We start from the raw sequence: 17,507 nt of genomic DNA on the forward strand, positions 1-17,507 counted from the left end.
AATGGAATAATGTAAAGTTATTGATATAGTGCAGTTAATAATTTCTAAAGAGTTTTTTTTTCTGAAAGGAATAATTTCTAATGAGTTGTTGGATTGAAGTGAATGAGTACTTAATATTTATTAGCATTAAAAAATTATAAATTAAAAATGTATACGCGTAAGACTTACGTAGGGGCCACTCTAGCTATCTCTCGATAAATGCGTCATTGGATATTTCTTAGACTTATATAATTAGTGGAGAGACCAGCAACATTTTGTTTAATTATAAAAAAAAAAGTGGTTGTAACACCCATACTAGACGTATCTAGAATGTCTAGCACGTGCGTTAAGTTTAGTATTGGATACATTAAAAATTTACAACAAAACAGCTACAAATGAATATATATACAACCAAATGCGTTCGTACGTAATATTACAACTCAACTTCTCTAAAATAATATGAATGCATCCTTGATTATCCATGTCATCCTGCAGCAGGTACGAACGAACACTTGTTGCATCATCCATTCAGCTACTAGCTTGCTAATCCAACCTGTTTATCTGAAACAAATAAGGATTGGGATGAGACATAATGTCTCAGTGAGTTCCCCTAAATCCTAGGCTATAGGCAACCTCAGGGGAAACCTACGGTCACCACGTGTCTAAAATACAACCTGCCGGTTGATTATACGTGTGTGGGGACTTGCATACTTAGACGGTTGTGCATACTAGGGCCGTCATAGTCTTATCTCACCTGTTATAGGCTTCACTTCCTATACGTGTCATGGCGGTTGAGAGGAAACTAAAACCGCAATGCCAAGAATACGCTCTACGTATCGAGGCCTAAGCATACTATAATCATGACACAATTCTAAACCGGACGATTAGGGGAAACCTAAGATCGTCATCGGTATATCTTTCTCTATTCTTGCTCTATGCATAACTATGTTGTATCTAACAACATATTCTATCTTGCTATCATACTAGTTCTTGACGATCTACGTCTATGTTCTACTATTCTTGACGATCTACGTCAAGGCTCTACTATTCTTGACGATCTACGTCAAGGCTCTATGACATAACATAATATATCTAATAATATGCACAGTCAGATTCATTCATTAAGTTAGCGTTTGACAAACAAATATTATCTGAGTTCATTTTACGGAAAGCCCCGAGTGGAGTAACCCCGAGCGCAATCCCTATCTATCCGATGGAAACCTATCTAAGGTATAACCAACGGCACTCCTGCAGTGACGTGCGGGATCCTTACGGCTAACCCCATTTCACCTAATGGAAACCTCTTGAACCAACCTAGTGTGGACACAAGAGACACGACCACTACATCTTACTTACTAAGTGACATGCGGGTTCCTTACGGCTAACCCCGTTTCACCTAATGGAAACCTCTTGAGCCAAACTAGTGTGGACACAAGAGACATGACACCTTTAACTTTAAAGTCTGGGTCTATAAATGCATGAGTATTAAATCTATGCTAGCTATCTCTTTTACCTCGGATGCCTATACGATCCATCTAGGGGTAAACTATATGCTTGCTTAACTTTCTATGTGAAGAGATATCTAATCAATTCACGTCTTGCCATACTCGTATGGCACTCTAGCTTCTATGCGAAGAGAATACTCTATGTCACTTCGCGTCTAAGCAAGCATACTACTCATGTCTAGCATTCTATTCTTTACTAATTATTCTAGTTCTTGACAAGCTATGTCAAGGCTCTATTTGCATCCCATGCCTAGCTCTTTGCTACCCGAGTAACTCGGCTAAAGCTCTCTATGCCAACCTTGCCATACATGTTAAGATTACCATGTTTTCCATTTCAAGAATCATTTGATGTTATGTGCATTGCCTAGATGTTGTTTTGGGGTTATAAAGTTATAAAACGTTGAAAGAAAAGCATTAGAACGCACCACCGACCCACACTGAGCCAACAGCCAAAAAGCATGTTGGCTGGTCCAGATGGCTGCGCTAATAGCGCCCCTGGAGCGTGGCTTTTCTGGGGAGCTACGCTATTAGCGTAGAATTTCGCTAATAGCGTAGTTCTTCGGGTCTGTGGTACCAAATTTCCAATTTTTGACCCAAAACTCATTCTAATGGTTCCTGCAATGCACCAAAACATCCAGCAACATACATATACATTTCTAAACTTATTTCATAGCAATATTAACATGTACCAAGCAAGATCAAGGCAAGGGTATAAAATTCTCATTTTCCTAAAATTAACATAATACATGTTTTTCTTGCAAAATCAAACACATAATCCCAAAGGTGGGTTCTATCTAAGAACTCACATGATAATTGCAGCACCTAACAAGCTTTGATCCATCTTGCTCAAGCTCAAACCCTAACTTCCAAGTTCCTCTAATCATGCTAAACTTCTCCTTCTTGATGTTTCTTGCTCACAAAGCTTCTTTGATTCATGCTTGATCACTAATCCCATGTGTTTGGAAGTTTAGAAAGATTATGGTAGAGAGGGAGAGTGGCGTGGCTAGAGAGAAGGGAGAGAACAATTCTTTCTCTCAAACCTAGAGAGAGAAAGTGAAGTGGGAAATGAGATATTTTTCCCCAAAATCGCTTATATACCCCTTTGTGCGAGTTTACTTAAATATCCTTCGTCTCAGTCGTGTTTACCTGACTCTGATACATAACTCATGCTTGACTGATATTACTCATTAATATCTTTCGTCGTATTTAACTTTATTCATCATGCTCACTTTCTATGAATCTTAGTCCTCTGATACATTTAGCAGATGAAATTTCCATTAGCTGACGAGCGGGATGTTACACTCTACCCCCCTTAAAAAAATTTCGTCCTCGAAATTTAGAAATCATCTACAATCATTGCTGCGGCTAAAACCTGCCTTCTTTGGTTTCTGCTATACAATGTCTGATCAAAACCACTTTAGGGAGGTTAAAGAATACTTTTCTCAACAAAGCATGTAATTCTTCCTTTTTTTTTCATTCTGCATATGATTGAATATGGTCTCTTCAATCTTACTATATTTATCAAAATCACAGAACTATCTGAGAACATAGTGATTAAAACTGACTTTTGTTATATGTGGATTGCTTGTCTCGGATCTATTCCTTCACTGCGTAGCATGAACTCTGCATCTACGTACTTTTCTTTATCTGAAACACTCAGGATTTGCCTTTAGACTGGAGTTCTACTGATATCCAGGTTTGCCCTGCAGTGCTTACGTGTATCTAACACATCTTTCATGTATACATCTTATCATGCATACATAATTTGTTTTACCGCACATTGCGATTTATGCTCCTTACTGATGCTACTTATCTTGATGATTCTATTCATCTCTAATCATAATCTTATGAAACCTGTCTATCCTTTCATAATATCCCTGTACTGCAATTCATGGGTGACTTGTTCTAGCTTAGCATGAAGAAGTAAAATCAACTACACTGATTCATCTGACAATCTATTAACTTGTCTGACGATTCACAAGCTCTTGAGACTTTCTACTAAGTCCATTTGCACTTGCATTGAACGCTCTTAGCATAAATCCGTGCATCCCTTATGGCATTAGTATCACATGGGCATTGACATCCATAAAACTTTATCTTCTATAGTTTCTGCATACTCTCTAGCGCCACTGCTTGTTAGTTAATAACGATACTCATTCTAGCTTTTGTTTCTAAGGGTTTCTAAACCTTGGTACATAGGTTCTTGGAACGAATAAATACACGACTAGAAAAATATCATTTTAAAACTGAGTCTATACTACTACTGCAGAACCACAGGACGAGTCTCTATATCTGAAAAAGGTTTTATGACTCTCCTTCACACTTGTCTCTAACAAGCTGGTCCTGAAGTCTGTACGTCTTAAGTGAGCTTACTCGCTTACGACGTATCTCATCAGTTTTAACAATGTGAAATTTCATGTTTTTAAAATAAACATCGTTCCCAAGTTCCTCAGTACCAATCTCAACTTTTAAAAGTTATAAAATCATGGCTTGACACCATTCTGGAAAGTATCGTTATCATTTAACAAATATGGTGTATGAGGGTATGTACTTCGTCAGGCATAACCCATAAATCGTACTCCATTAACATAGCACATACTCTTTCTGACTAGCCAACAGCTCTTCTACACATTCGACATCACCAAAAGGCAACTCGATTAATTCATCTGTGTTAACTCTAGTCTTTCTCATCTTACCTGAATGAAGATGCTTTCTTTAAACTTTTACTTTAATCATTACTGGCTGCATAAGCATCTATACTTACTTAACATAACGAGAACTCCTCGCTTTCCACATAATACTTCTCACTGAAATGGTATTTCTATCTCGAACATTTTTCACAAAAATTCTTACTACAAAATTCCATGTTCCATGGCTACTGTTCACAACTTAATTAATTATTTAACTTCCGTTGCGCTACTCTGATTCCCACCGGTTGGCTTCAACCAATACTCTGATCCGTTGAGAGAAGTGAACTTTATTCTTCTTCTATCACTACCTTAATATCTGCTTGAACTCTGCTTGATACTTCTATGTTGCATGCTACTCTGCAACCTTGCTCTACTCCTTGCTGGTAAGATTGAATCTAAAGGAAACTTACCTCTGGACATATCAATGTCATACTTACTCTTATTCCCGAGCAACTTAACTCAAGGAGCATATCTTTGCTATTACATACCTACTATTCCATGAAACGCTCTTACAACCTCCCATGGTAGACTAATCTTGCATTCGGACATACTTCCTTATGCATCTAACATTGTAGCTTTGAATCTCGCACACTATGTTTTGCTTAATCCTTCCTATGCTTGCTCGTTAATTTTCTTTCTAATAAAATTTCGTAAATTAGCACACGGGTCATTGACGTTGATAATTTACAACTATATATAAAACATATAATGAATCTAGGTCCCAGTCGTTACTCTAAAATCCCAGGACGAGTTGACAACACGTATGTGTCATCAAATCTTAGTCCTAGTGTGTTTAGCCCAAACTACACGAGTCGTAACAAACCGGTACCTACAAAATTTCATTTTGACTTTCAAAAAAAAAAAAAAAAAAAAAATGTCAACTTCAATCACCCTTATGTGTATATCTTTCTAAAATCATGTAAACTTTACTACTTAGCATCCTAACGAGCCTTCGCAAGTTCATCAAGCAAAACATAGATTCGAGGGGTACTCTTAACTCTGCGAAATCCAAAATCCTCGTGATTTCATATGAATTTGCACCATTTAACTTCTTGCTTCATGATTTCACATCTGTGACTTCCATTCTAGATACGGGTGCCTCTAAACTCTTGGTCCAAACTCATTCTTATTCTTGACACATTAACTTTCAAAGTCACGTTAACCGAATCGATTTTCGTTGATGGTTGCCCATGCCTTTTTCCCTTTTTAAAACTTTAGGGGGGTGATATGCATTCGTCACTCGATATCAAAACAATTTCTCGTTGCATAAAAGATGGTGAAAACAACTCCTCAATAGTCACTGCATTCCCTAGAGACGAACTAAAAGTTTTCGGGAAAATCGAAAATTTCGCTCCAGGTTCGCTATTGACGAGTTTCTTCAACTCAATTTTTTTTCAAAACATACTTTGCATAAATTGTTATTTCTCAAGTAACCTAATGCACATCATTCTTTCCTAGCATCATAAAATATTCTACACATATGCATGGCAAGCATCAACCTAATTCGATACGATTCTCGGCACTTTAGAAACTAATGCTTCATTCCTGATAACATAAAACTCTCACTGGATCCTTTTCTGCTACGAGTAGCTTACTTCTCTGCGTTGCCGCTTAACGTAGCCTCCCGAACACTAGAACCTTGTTTACTTTGAACATTCAAGTCCACAACTTCAATAACATAACACTAATCCTGAGAGTCTACTAATTCTGTCATCATACGCCGACTGCTCTCTATCTTGTAGCCTTGCGCTTACTTTCTGAAATACAATTCCGTTTTAACTATGACCCTTACTGAAGCTTCAGGTCCTGCTAAGATATTTCCATATCCTTCTGTTACGGGTATACGAAGCATCACTAACAACTTACCCAACACTTATCGGAATGACCCTTCTCAACATTGCCTTACATTCCCAGAGGATTCATACTTCTACTTTCTTAGTTCACCGTCCACCTACTGGCACGATCAACTTCTTACTAATACTCATTCCGAGTTCTTACTTCTGAGTTCACACTTCCGGTGAATCTTCATCATATACTTCGTTCCTCCAGGATCCTATTCAGCTCTCAGGCATCCACTCTAATCGTCGAATGCTAAATTGAGTTGATCAGGCTCAACTAACAACAACAACTAGAACATCTACCCGGAACCCAATGGTCCCACTACCTTTGTTGTAACTTAATGACCCAAGGCACGATCTGAATCGACCTACTCTGATACCAAATGTAACACCCATACTAGACGTATCTAGAATGTCTAGCACGTGCGTTAAGTTTAGTATTGGATACATTAAAAATTTACAACAAAACAGCTACAAATGAATATATATACAACCAAATGCGTTCGTACGTAATATTACAACTCAACTTCTCTAAAATAATATGAATGCATCCTTGATTATCCATGTCATCCTGCAGCAGGTACGAACGAACACTTGTTGCATCATCCATTCAGCTACTAGCTTGCTAATCCAACCTGTTTATCTGAAACAAATAAGGATTGGGATGAGACATAATGTCTCAGTGAGTTCCCCTAAATCCTAGGCTATAGGCAACCTCAGGGGAAACCTACGGTCACCACGTGTCTAAAATACAACCTGCCGGTTGATTATACGTGTGTGGGGACTTGCATACTTAGACGGTTGTGCATACTAGGGCCGTCATAGTCTTATCTCACCTGTTATAGGCTTCACTTCCTATACGTGTCATGGCGGTTGAGAGGAAACTAAAACCGCAATGCCAAGAATACGCTCTACGTATCGAGGCCTAAGCATACTATAATCATGACACAATTCTAAACCGGACGATTAGGGGAAACCTAAGATCGTCATCGGTATATCTTTCTCTATTCTTGCTCTATGCATAACTATGTTGTATCTAACAACATATTCTATCTTGCTATCATACTAGTTCTTGACGATCTACGTCTATGTTCTACTATTCTTGACGATCTACGTCAAGGCTCTATGACATAACATAATATATCTAATAATATGCACAGTCAGATTCATTCATTAAGTTAGCGTTTGACAAACAAATATTATCTGAGTTCATTTTACGGAAAGCCCCGAGTGGAGTAACCCCGAGCGCAATCCCTATCTATCCGATGGAAACCTATCTAAGGTATAACCAACGGCACTCCTGCAGTGACGTGCGGGATCCTTACGGCTAACCCCATTTCACCTAATGGAAACCTCTTGAACCAACCTAGTGTGGACACAAGAGACACGACCACTACATCTTACTTACTAAGTGACATGCGGGTTCCTTACGGCTAACCCCGTTTCACCTAATGGAAACCTCTTGAGCCAAACTAGTGTGGACACAAGAGACATGACACCTTTAACTTTAAAGTCTGGGTCTATAAATGCATGAGTATTAAATCTATGCTAGCTATCTCTTTTACCTCGGATGCCTATACGATCCATCTAGGGGTAAACTATATGCTTGCTTAACTTTCTATGTGAAGAGATATCTAATCAATTCACGTCTTGCCATACTCGTATGGCACTCTAGCTTCTATGCGAATAGAATACTCTATGTCACTTCGCGTCTAAGCAAGCATACTACTCATGTCTAGCATTCTATTCTTTACTAATTATTCTAGTTCTTGACAAGCTATGTCAAGGCTCTATTTGCATCCCATGCCTAGCTCTTTGCTACCCGAGTAACTCGGCTAAAGCTCTCTATGCCAACCTTGCCATACATGTTAAGATTACCATGTTTTCCATTTCAAGAATCATTTGATGTTATGTGCATTGCCTAGATGTTGTTTTGGGGTTATAAAGTTATAAATCGTTGAAAGAAAAGCATTAGAACGCACCACCGACCCACACTGAGCCAACAGCCAAAAAGCATGTTGGCTGGTCCAGAGGGCTGCGCTAATAGCGCCCCTGGAGCGTGGCTTTTCTGGGGAGCTACGCTATTAGCGTAGAATTTCGCTAATAGCGTAGTTCTTCGGGTCTGTGGTACCAAATTTCCAATTTTTGACCCAAAACTCATTCTAATGGTTCCTGCAATGCACCAAAACATCCAGCAACATACATATACATTTCTAAACTTATTTCATAGCAATATTAACATGTACCAAGCAAGATCAAGGCAAGGGTATAAAATTCTCATTTTCCTAAAATTAACATAATACATGTTTTTCTTGCAAAATCAAACACATAATCCCAAAGGTGGGTTCTATCTAAGAACTCACATGATAATTGCAGCACCTAACAAGCTTTGATCCATCTTGCTCAAGCTCAAACCCTAACTTCCAAGTTCCTCTAATCATGCTAAACTTCTCCTTCTTGATGTTTCTTGCTCACAAAGCTTCTTTGATTCATGCTTGATCACTAATCCCATGTGTTTGGAAGTTTAGAAAGATTATGGTAGAGAGGGAGAGTGGCGTGGCTAGAGAGAAGGGAGAGAACAATTCTTTCTCTCAAACCTAGAGAGAGAAAGTGAAGTGGGAAATGAGATATTTTTCCCCAAAATCGCTTATATACCCCTTTGTGCGAGTTTACTTAAATGTCCTTCGTCTCAGTCGTGTTTACCTGACTCTGATACATAACTCATGCTTGACTGATATTACTCATTAATATCTTTCGTCGTATTTAACTTTATTCATCATGCTCACTTTCTATGAATCTTAGTCCTCTGATACATTTAGCAGATGAAATTTCCATTAGCTGACGAGCGGGATGTTACAGTGGTAGAGGCAAGATTTGATAATTGTAACAGATCTTATCTCAGTTCAATGTTTGATGATGAGACAACGTTATATGATAAGTTAATTTTGAAATTTATTTTATGTTGTTTCTCTAGTTAAAATTATTATCATGAATATTAGTTTAGTTGGAAACAAACATGATAGAATAAGAAAATCATTTAATGATTTACCAAAACAACATAATTTAAAATAGAAATTTAAATGTAATAAAGTGAAAATAAAAAATAATTTGATATTAAAGTATCAATGAGTATTATGAGTATGTAGAAGAAAAAAATTAAGCTCATGTGCTTAATGAGCTCCACCAAATGATGAATCATTCGGTAGAACCCAAGTTCAATTATTGGGAGAAAAAAAATTCTTGTTCAAACTATACCTCCCTCACGATTGAACTTCGAATTACTAGGGTCTTATATTGATATTAATAAAGACAATTCAATTTTCCATTTATTGCAAAGCTGACAAAGGAAAGAAAAAAAAAAGGGAAATACGTGTTACAAAACTCCTCAATAACAACAAAAGTATATTTTGTAAAGAGAAAAAAAAAACAACAATAGATATCACAAAGATAAAAAGAGAAAAATAAGTCTATTCTCCTTTAAAAAAAATGAGTGTATTATATTATTAACTTGTAATTACTTTTCTGTCAAATGATGTGTCATACTTATATGAGAATACAAGGTACAAGTCAAAGGTATGGAAAAATAACTTATGGACATCCACACATATTATTCAAGCAACTCCTCATATTGTATGGGTTTCCTTCCCCTTGGTCCTTTAATATGTAATTGAACTCCCTTCAACATATTCTTCTTTTTTACATTAGAGGCTTCTTCTCTAGATGTTTTATCATTTAAAAAACAAAATTAAAATGTAATATAGAGTGAAAAAACACAATTCAAAAAACTCAACTTGATTGCTGAAAAAAATTCAAAATTACATATAATATGTTAGAAAATAAAACCGAGACAACTCAATTAGTCCATACTTGAACCACCATCACAAAAGAGACAATTAGTCCCTTAAAATAAGTCCCTACTGGACAAATTCAGAGTGATCGATACCATATTTAATCAGGCAAAAAAAAGTAATAAAAATCAACTTCCTTGTTATTGGTACAATAGTTAAGTAGGCAACCAAAAAAATGGTAATGAAAATAAATTTTTGAGTGATTGATTCCATATTTTCCTTGCCTTCCATGTTTACATGCATCTTGAATATTCTATAAATACCAAACATTTCTTTCACTAAATATATCCCTCTCTCCTTCAATCCTTCTCTCACTTTCAATTCATTTTCCGATCTAAAGGTATACAGTTATGCTTGTGACGCTTTTCATTTTATTTATCCATGTGTGTTAATGTTGGCAAATTGTTTCCCAAAAGTAGCATATCACACAACCTTATCATGCAACACTCTAAAATGTTTTATTTTGAAATGATTTTCATTAATGCAAACAAACACATGCTTTTGTTTTTCTTAAAAAATTCTAAAGTAATGTCATTTTATATAACTTGTAATAGACAACCATAAAATTCATTTTAGGGTAATATGTTGTTATTACTCTATAGGTATCAATTAACTAGCCATGTATGTAGTTTTGCATATATTTTTTTTACACGATATGTGGATTTTTAAGGTGTGAAAATATACTTTAATGTCCATTTATTTCTATCTTCATCAATTGATAAGTTTTTTATTCAACTTTTACTGCGAAATAAAATTGAATAATGGCAGAAAAAACAAGATCTACAAAGAGAAGAGTTATGGCAAACTATGAGATGAAAAAGATAGCTTCAATATTGGTGATGATAATGTTCGTTGTTGCTCAAGCCGATGATTCTCACCCTATGTCATCAACACCTGAACTTTCTTCAGTATCGGAGACAATCGGTTGTCTTGGCAGGTGTGCTTCTCGATGTAGAATAGCGAGAATATTTATGGGTGCTTATGCAGCTTGTACAGCAGGATGTGGAGTAGTAAAATGTAGTGGAGGGTCAACAACAGCTGATAATAAGGTGTCATTAATAGCTGCTTATGATTGTGCAACTAGTTGTGCTGTTTCTAAATCCAATAACATCGAAGGTATGCACGCTAAATTTTATCCCTTACATTATATGATAAATCTGTTAAATTATATTTTATAGATGCTCAAATGGTGTTTCTTACCATAATTTAAATTTTGACAGACGCTCAAGGTTCAGTAGAGCACATCGTGAGTTCATGTTTGGGAGCTTGCAAGAACAAATAGCTTGTAACATATGACGATAAATTTCCTGAGAGATAAATTTAATAAGGGAAAATTTATTTAAATATAATAATCATGTAATGAAAATGTTATAAGGGATTGGGACTCTCCAATCACCATTTATATTTATCTTTTGTGGAAAGTTGCAAAAGGAGACAATATGAAAACTAATGAAAAAGGAATATTTGATTTGCCTGATCACCATGGACTTTTTATCTTCAGGTTATACGTAGTTTCTGCTAATAGGAATTAGCCAAGTCCTTTTCTTTTGATTTATTTTGATTTGTTATTTCTCTCAAATATTTTTCTTTTAAGCAAAGTGAAATATTTTAAATAAAAAAGAGGTAGAAAAATTTGGGGGACATGACTGTGACCCATCAACGACATAATCAACCTTTAAAAGGGAATTATAACTTGGTTAACATTGATAAATATAAATATAACTAGATGAATTTAAATCCGTTAAGTGAATCCAAATGCGCAACAGGAAAATACATTTCATGCTTTAAAAATGATGTGTAGAAGAAAGCGAGGAGCATTATATCAAACCAGATACAAGCGTATTTAAACCATATTTTATTTTTAATGAATCGTAAATAAACCGTCAACCAGAAAAGATAGGTTCACGGCGACCAACAGTCCCTGCAACATAATACATTATAGTTTTCTCTCAAATCAATTCAACCTACGTTTACTTGGGTTCTAATTGTGCCAACAGAAGAAGGTTTGAAGATGAGACCATGTGTGATCAAGCAACTGAAAAGAGTGTCATAATCGACGAAGTTGTAAGCGAAAAATAAGTGAAAAAGAAACTAATTTGTTTCATTAAATTAGAGATAAGAGCTTAAAAATGTTTGTTTTTATGTTTCATGTTATTTTCTACATGCACTTAATTAGTTTTTGTTTTTTTTTTTTAATATCCTTGGGAGGCATTGGTTGGAGTTCTAGTAATCAACAATTAACAATTACTCTCTCTTTCATTTTCTTTTTTTAATTTATGCTTTGAGCTTACCATGAATGTGATTTATGGAAAGTGTACTTTGCTCATTTTTATTTAAATAATACTTGAGTGATCCATTGAGTTCCTAATACATGTTTTTACAAGAAATCACATATTATATCATATCTTTTGAGATTGTGCTTCTCTAAATCAATCATGCACGTTGTTATGTTTTGTCTGATATTTTTCTTATTATATACCAACACATGTTGTGCTTCTCTCGTATCTCTTTCTCTCTTTATCGCTCAGGTGTTAACAACTGTTATATGGACTTGATTTTGTAGTTATTTGCTTCGTGTATTTCCCTTGTTAAAAATTAAGTTGATCTTCAGACGAAGACATGTTTGATTTTGTGAGAGAGCGGTCGTTAGTTAAACTGGGTGTTGTCTATTTCTATAAAAACTAGTTTTTGTTTCATTATTTTTGTCTGCTGTTGTCTCGGCCAAACTATTAAATAACAATCGTGGTCGCGTATATTTTTGTCTGTTGTTGTCTCGGCCAAACTATTAAATAACAATCGCAGCCACGTATAGAATTTTGTGATTTCACTTGGTATGAATTATGTGTTACGGATCACTATTTGTTTTCGGTTTACAGACACTATTTCTTTGTTTATGGGAAACAATTAAATTAATGTCACAATTCAATGTTGCTAAAGGTCCTAAAACTAGTAGTGTGGTATATGTTCATGCATTGTAAACTTAAATATGAATGAGTCATTGAGAATCAACTTCAATGTTTTCAATGAATGATTAAAAAAAATGAGGAAATTAATGAATGTGTAGTGGGTTTGCTAATAAAGATCAAAATTCGGATAAGAGTGGGGGTGAAAAATTGGCACGAGATGACAAAAAAATTGAGATAAAAATGGGAGAAAAAAAAAAGAATAAGTTTGCAAAATAGGTATAATATGAAAAAAAAAAATGGGAATTCAGGTTTCATGACTATTCTCATTTATGTATAATAGAAAATAAAATCAATTTTATTTTATGTATTGTGCATGTAGAACAACTTGTACTAATTTTCAGGTTGTGGATGTAGTACTACATATTCTCTTTTTCTTTATCGTCATTCAATAAAAGGTTTGCCAATAATAAAGAAATCAAATCAAATCAATGTAAGAAATAAATATTTAATACTTGTACGAGGAAATCTCCTTCAAAAAAAATTGGAAGAGGAAATTGTGAGTTGTGAAAATTAATATATTTATAGTGAACCACAATGACAGTGCGTTTTTCATTTTTCACAAGTATTTGTAATTATATCTTTGCGCATCTTGTGTTTGGAGTTGCGCTACTAATAAATTTTGCCGATTAAAAAACCTATGTTTATTTCATAATTTTTGCATTAACATCATTAAATATCAATAAAAGTAACATGATTTTTGGTTGGGAATAGAAATTAAACAACAACAACTTTAAACTTCAATAGTATGTCATTTAATGTGTTAATGTCTTAAAAAAAATCATTAATCATTAAACAATTAATAAACTTCTTTATTTAAACGATAATTCTAATTAACTTCTTAAAATGTTAATAATTCACTTCTTGAAATCACCACCCATGAATTAATAGAACACATACAAATGTACTGATCATAAATAACAAATTTTGAGAATTTTTTTTCGTGTTAATCCCCCGGTTTTTAGAAAAAGACCTCCTGATAATACATAGTTCGGTTAAAAAATAAGTTAAACCTAACCAAAAATAACTTCTCGTACGAATCTAACTTAGATTCTCCATAACAATTTATTCTTTTGGTGGAGCTCCATAACCATTTGAGTTTAGTTAGTTGGTTAAGTTCGGGGATATTTTAACCCCAAAAACATATAAGAATTATATAACTATTAAGCTATTAGTATTATAATATTATTAAAGTATCTCTAATGGGCGATGATCTCTCTAATAACATGAAGATATTTTTTTATTCCTTTAATAGAGAAAAACTAAGAGGAATTGTTGTGAAAGTCAAAGGCTTCTACTCTCTCTCTCTCTCTCTCTCTCTCTCTCTATATATATATATATATATATATATATATATATATATATATATATATATATATATATCAAAAATGATGGTCCCATTGGATACTTTATGAATTAACAAATTAAGAATCGTTGAAATGGAATAATGTAAAGTTATTGATATAGTGCAGTTAATAATTTCTAAAGAGTTTTTTTTTTCTGAAAGGAATAATTTCTAATGAGTTGTTGGATTGAAGTGAATGAGTACTTAATATTTATTAGCATTAAAAAATTATAAATTAAAAATGTATACGCGTAAGACTTACGTAGGGGCCACTCTAGCTATCTCTCGATAAATGCGTCATTGGATATTTCTTAGACTTATATAATTAGTGGAGAGACCAGCAACATTTTGTTTAATTATAAAAAAAAAAGTGGTAGAGGCAAGATTTGATAATTGTAACTGTAACATCCCGCTCTTTACCTAATGGAAATTTTACCTGCTAAGTGTATCAGAGGAATGATGTTCATGGAAAGTAAGTTAATGGAAATATTTTATGATATGTCAGCTTAATACGAGTTAAGAATCAGAGACGGATGTGGCACGTTGGAGGCAAGGGCAATTTGGTAATTGTGCGGGAAAGGATATTTATTTGGAAAGGCACCAAAATATCTTATTTTCCAATCTTCTTTCTCTCTCTTATGCCAAAGACTTTCTTCTCTCCTTCCCTCTTCTCTCTCACGCCCCCTTTCTTCTTCTTTTCATCAATCTTTTGTAAATCTTCCTCCTCAATTAGCAAGGCTCTAATCCTTGTCCTTTCAAGATAACATGGTCATGTGGAAGCTTGGTTTGGCTTAGGGTTTGGAAGATTGGGTTGAATTAATAAGTTAGGGTTTTGGTGAGGAAGCTTTGGGTTGGAACAAAATGATCAAGCAAGGATCATGAAGCTTTATATTGCAAGGAAACAAAGAGATAGATGGAAGAAGTGGGATTGATGAGCTTAAGCCATGGTTTTGTGTTGAATCAAGAACTAGGGGGTTGTCATGCTTGGCCTTGGAGGCTTTGGGAATCAAGTGCAAACAACTGAGGTGAGTTCCATAGATAGATTACCCACCTTTGGGATTGATTAATCTTGTAGAAAAATCATGATTTATGCTAAGTATAGTTTTTATGTAACTTTAGTACCCCAAGCCAATCCTAGGTGATTATAGGTTAAAATTGCCATGATATATGTTTAAATAAGTCTATATATGTTGTTGGATGTATTTGGTGCATTACAGGGTCGAATTGGACGAGTTTTGGGTCGAAAATGGCGAAAACCCGCGGCCGGAACACGCGAACAAGCAGAATTCGCAGCGCTGCGCCTGTACAAGGGCGCTAGGCGCCCACACACAGGGAGCCAGCGCTAGGCGCCCCACTCCTGGCGCCAGGCGCCCCAGACAGGACAACCTCCGCGTTGTTCTGCGTTCGGGTGCTTGGGGGCAGTCGCGTGGGGGTCCGTAGCGATCGTTTCGAAGTGTTCTTTGACTGTTTTCACTTATTTTTCTACTGGAACAAACTTAGCTTTGTCAAATCATAAGATTTATAAACGGCTTGGAATTGGGTTTTCGGCACTTTCGGTCTTTAGTAACTTTTGAAAATTGCACACATCATCCAATGATCCTTGCATCGATAATCGTGGCAATCTTAGCATGTATTACAAGGATGGCTCAAGAGAGTTTAAGCATGATGGGGTAGCAATGAACTAAGAAAGGGAATGAACGTAGAGCCTCGGCTTAGCTAGTCGAGAAATAGAAAGATAGCATGAATATAAGTATGACAAGTATAGGATATGTTTCCCTAGAATGATAAGACGCGAAGTGTATTCTCTTCGCATATGATCAAGTATGCCTTAGCAAGTATGAGTTACCGACAATCGGATCGATCAAGGTTCCGAGGTAAACATGTATGTATGATTATGTCTAACTTTTATGCACGACAAGACCATGATTAATATGTGTAGGTGGCATGTCTCTTGTTATCCACATCAGGGGGATGCAAGGGGTTCTCGTAATGAGAACGATTCAAGCCGTAAGGGACCCGCATGTCACCGAGTAAGCAAGACGTAGGTGTTCGTGTCTCTCATTATCCACGCCAGGGGGATACGGGAGGTTCTCGACCTAAGGGGAACGGTTTAAGCCGCAAGGGACCCGCACGACACCGAGGGAGTCCGATGTACGTACATCGGTCATGTATGGGATTGATCTCGGGGTTACTCCACCCGGGACTATCCGTAAAATGAATCAAGATAATAACTGTTTGTTCAACGCTAACCTAATGAATGAACTTAGATACGTTTATGCACGATATGTTTATGTTATGTTTATGTAAGAATGAATTCATGCACGTTTATGTTTAAGAACAAGAGCATGAAATGCTATTAGACGAGAGCAAGATATGTATAGGACAAGTAAAGAATATGATACCGGTGACGATCTTAGGTTCCCTAATCGTCCGGTTTAGAATCATGTCATGATATACTACGTTATTTATGTTTAGGCCTTGTTACGTATAGAGTACACTTGGCAATGCGGTTTAGGTTCCCTCAACCGCCATGACATGTATAGGTGAGAAGCCTAAAACAAGTGAGATATGACTATGACGGCCCTAGTATGCACTACCGTCTAAGTATGCATGTCCCCACACACGTATAATCAACCGTCAGGTTGTAATGTAGACACGTGGTGACCGTAGGTTTCCCCTCGAGGTTACCTATAGCCTAGGAATTAGGGGAACTCACTGAGACATTATGTCTCATCCCAATCCTTATTTGTTTCAGATAAGCAGGATGTTTATGCATGTTCGGAGCCGGATGAATATTACTTCAAGGGTTCGTTTGTAAAGCTGCAGGACGATATGGACATCAAGGATGTATTTTTATGTATGGAAGAGTTGTGTTGTATTATTATTTATACGAACGTAACTTGATGTAAATATTATTCATTCGAAGTTTTTAATTGTTGTATCTTTTAATGTATCCAGTACTAATATTAACGCATGTGCCAGACTTTCTAGATACGTCTGGTATGGGTGTTACAGTAACAGATCTTATCTCAGTTCAATGTTTGATGATGAGACAACGTTATATGATAAGTTAATTTTGAAATTTATTTTATGTTGTTTCTCTAGTTAAAATTATTATCATGAATATTAGTTTAGTTGGAAACAAACATGATAGAATAAGAAAATCATTTAATGATTTACCAAAACAACATAATTTAAAATAGAAATTTAAATGTAATAAAGTGAAAATAAAAAATAATTTAATATTAAAGTATCAATGAGTATTATGAGTATGTAGAAGAAAAAAATTAAGCTCACGTGCTTAATGAGCTCCACCAAATGATGAATCATTCGGTAGAA

At 35.5% G+C, this 17,507-nt stretch overlaps 1 long non-coding RNA gene across 1 annotated transcript; it reads left to right on the plus strand.

Moving 5' to 3' along the window:
- Window positions 1–14,598: 14,598 nt before the first annotated feature.
- Window positions 14,599–17,109, plus strand: LOC146946049 (uncharacterized). Its single transcript, XR_015026589.1, has 2 exons — window positions 14,599–15,193; window positions 16,924–17,109. It is a non-coding gene; the product is annotated as an uncharacterized LOC146946049 (long non-coding RNA).
- Window positions 17,110–17,507: the final 398 nt, after the last annotated feature.

The sequence above is a fragment of the Medicago sativa genome, chromosome 2, assembly GCF_051527215.1.
Source record: "Medicago sativa cultivar Bolivia chromosome 2, Bolivia_mono, whole genome shotgun sequence".
NCBI classification, from domain to species: Eukaryota; Viridiplantae; Streptophyta; class Magnoliopsida; order Fabales; family Fabaceae; genus Medicago; species Medicago sativa.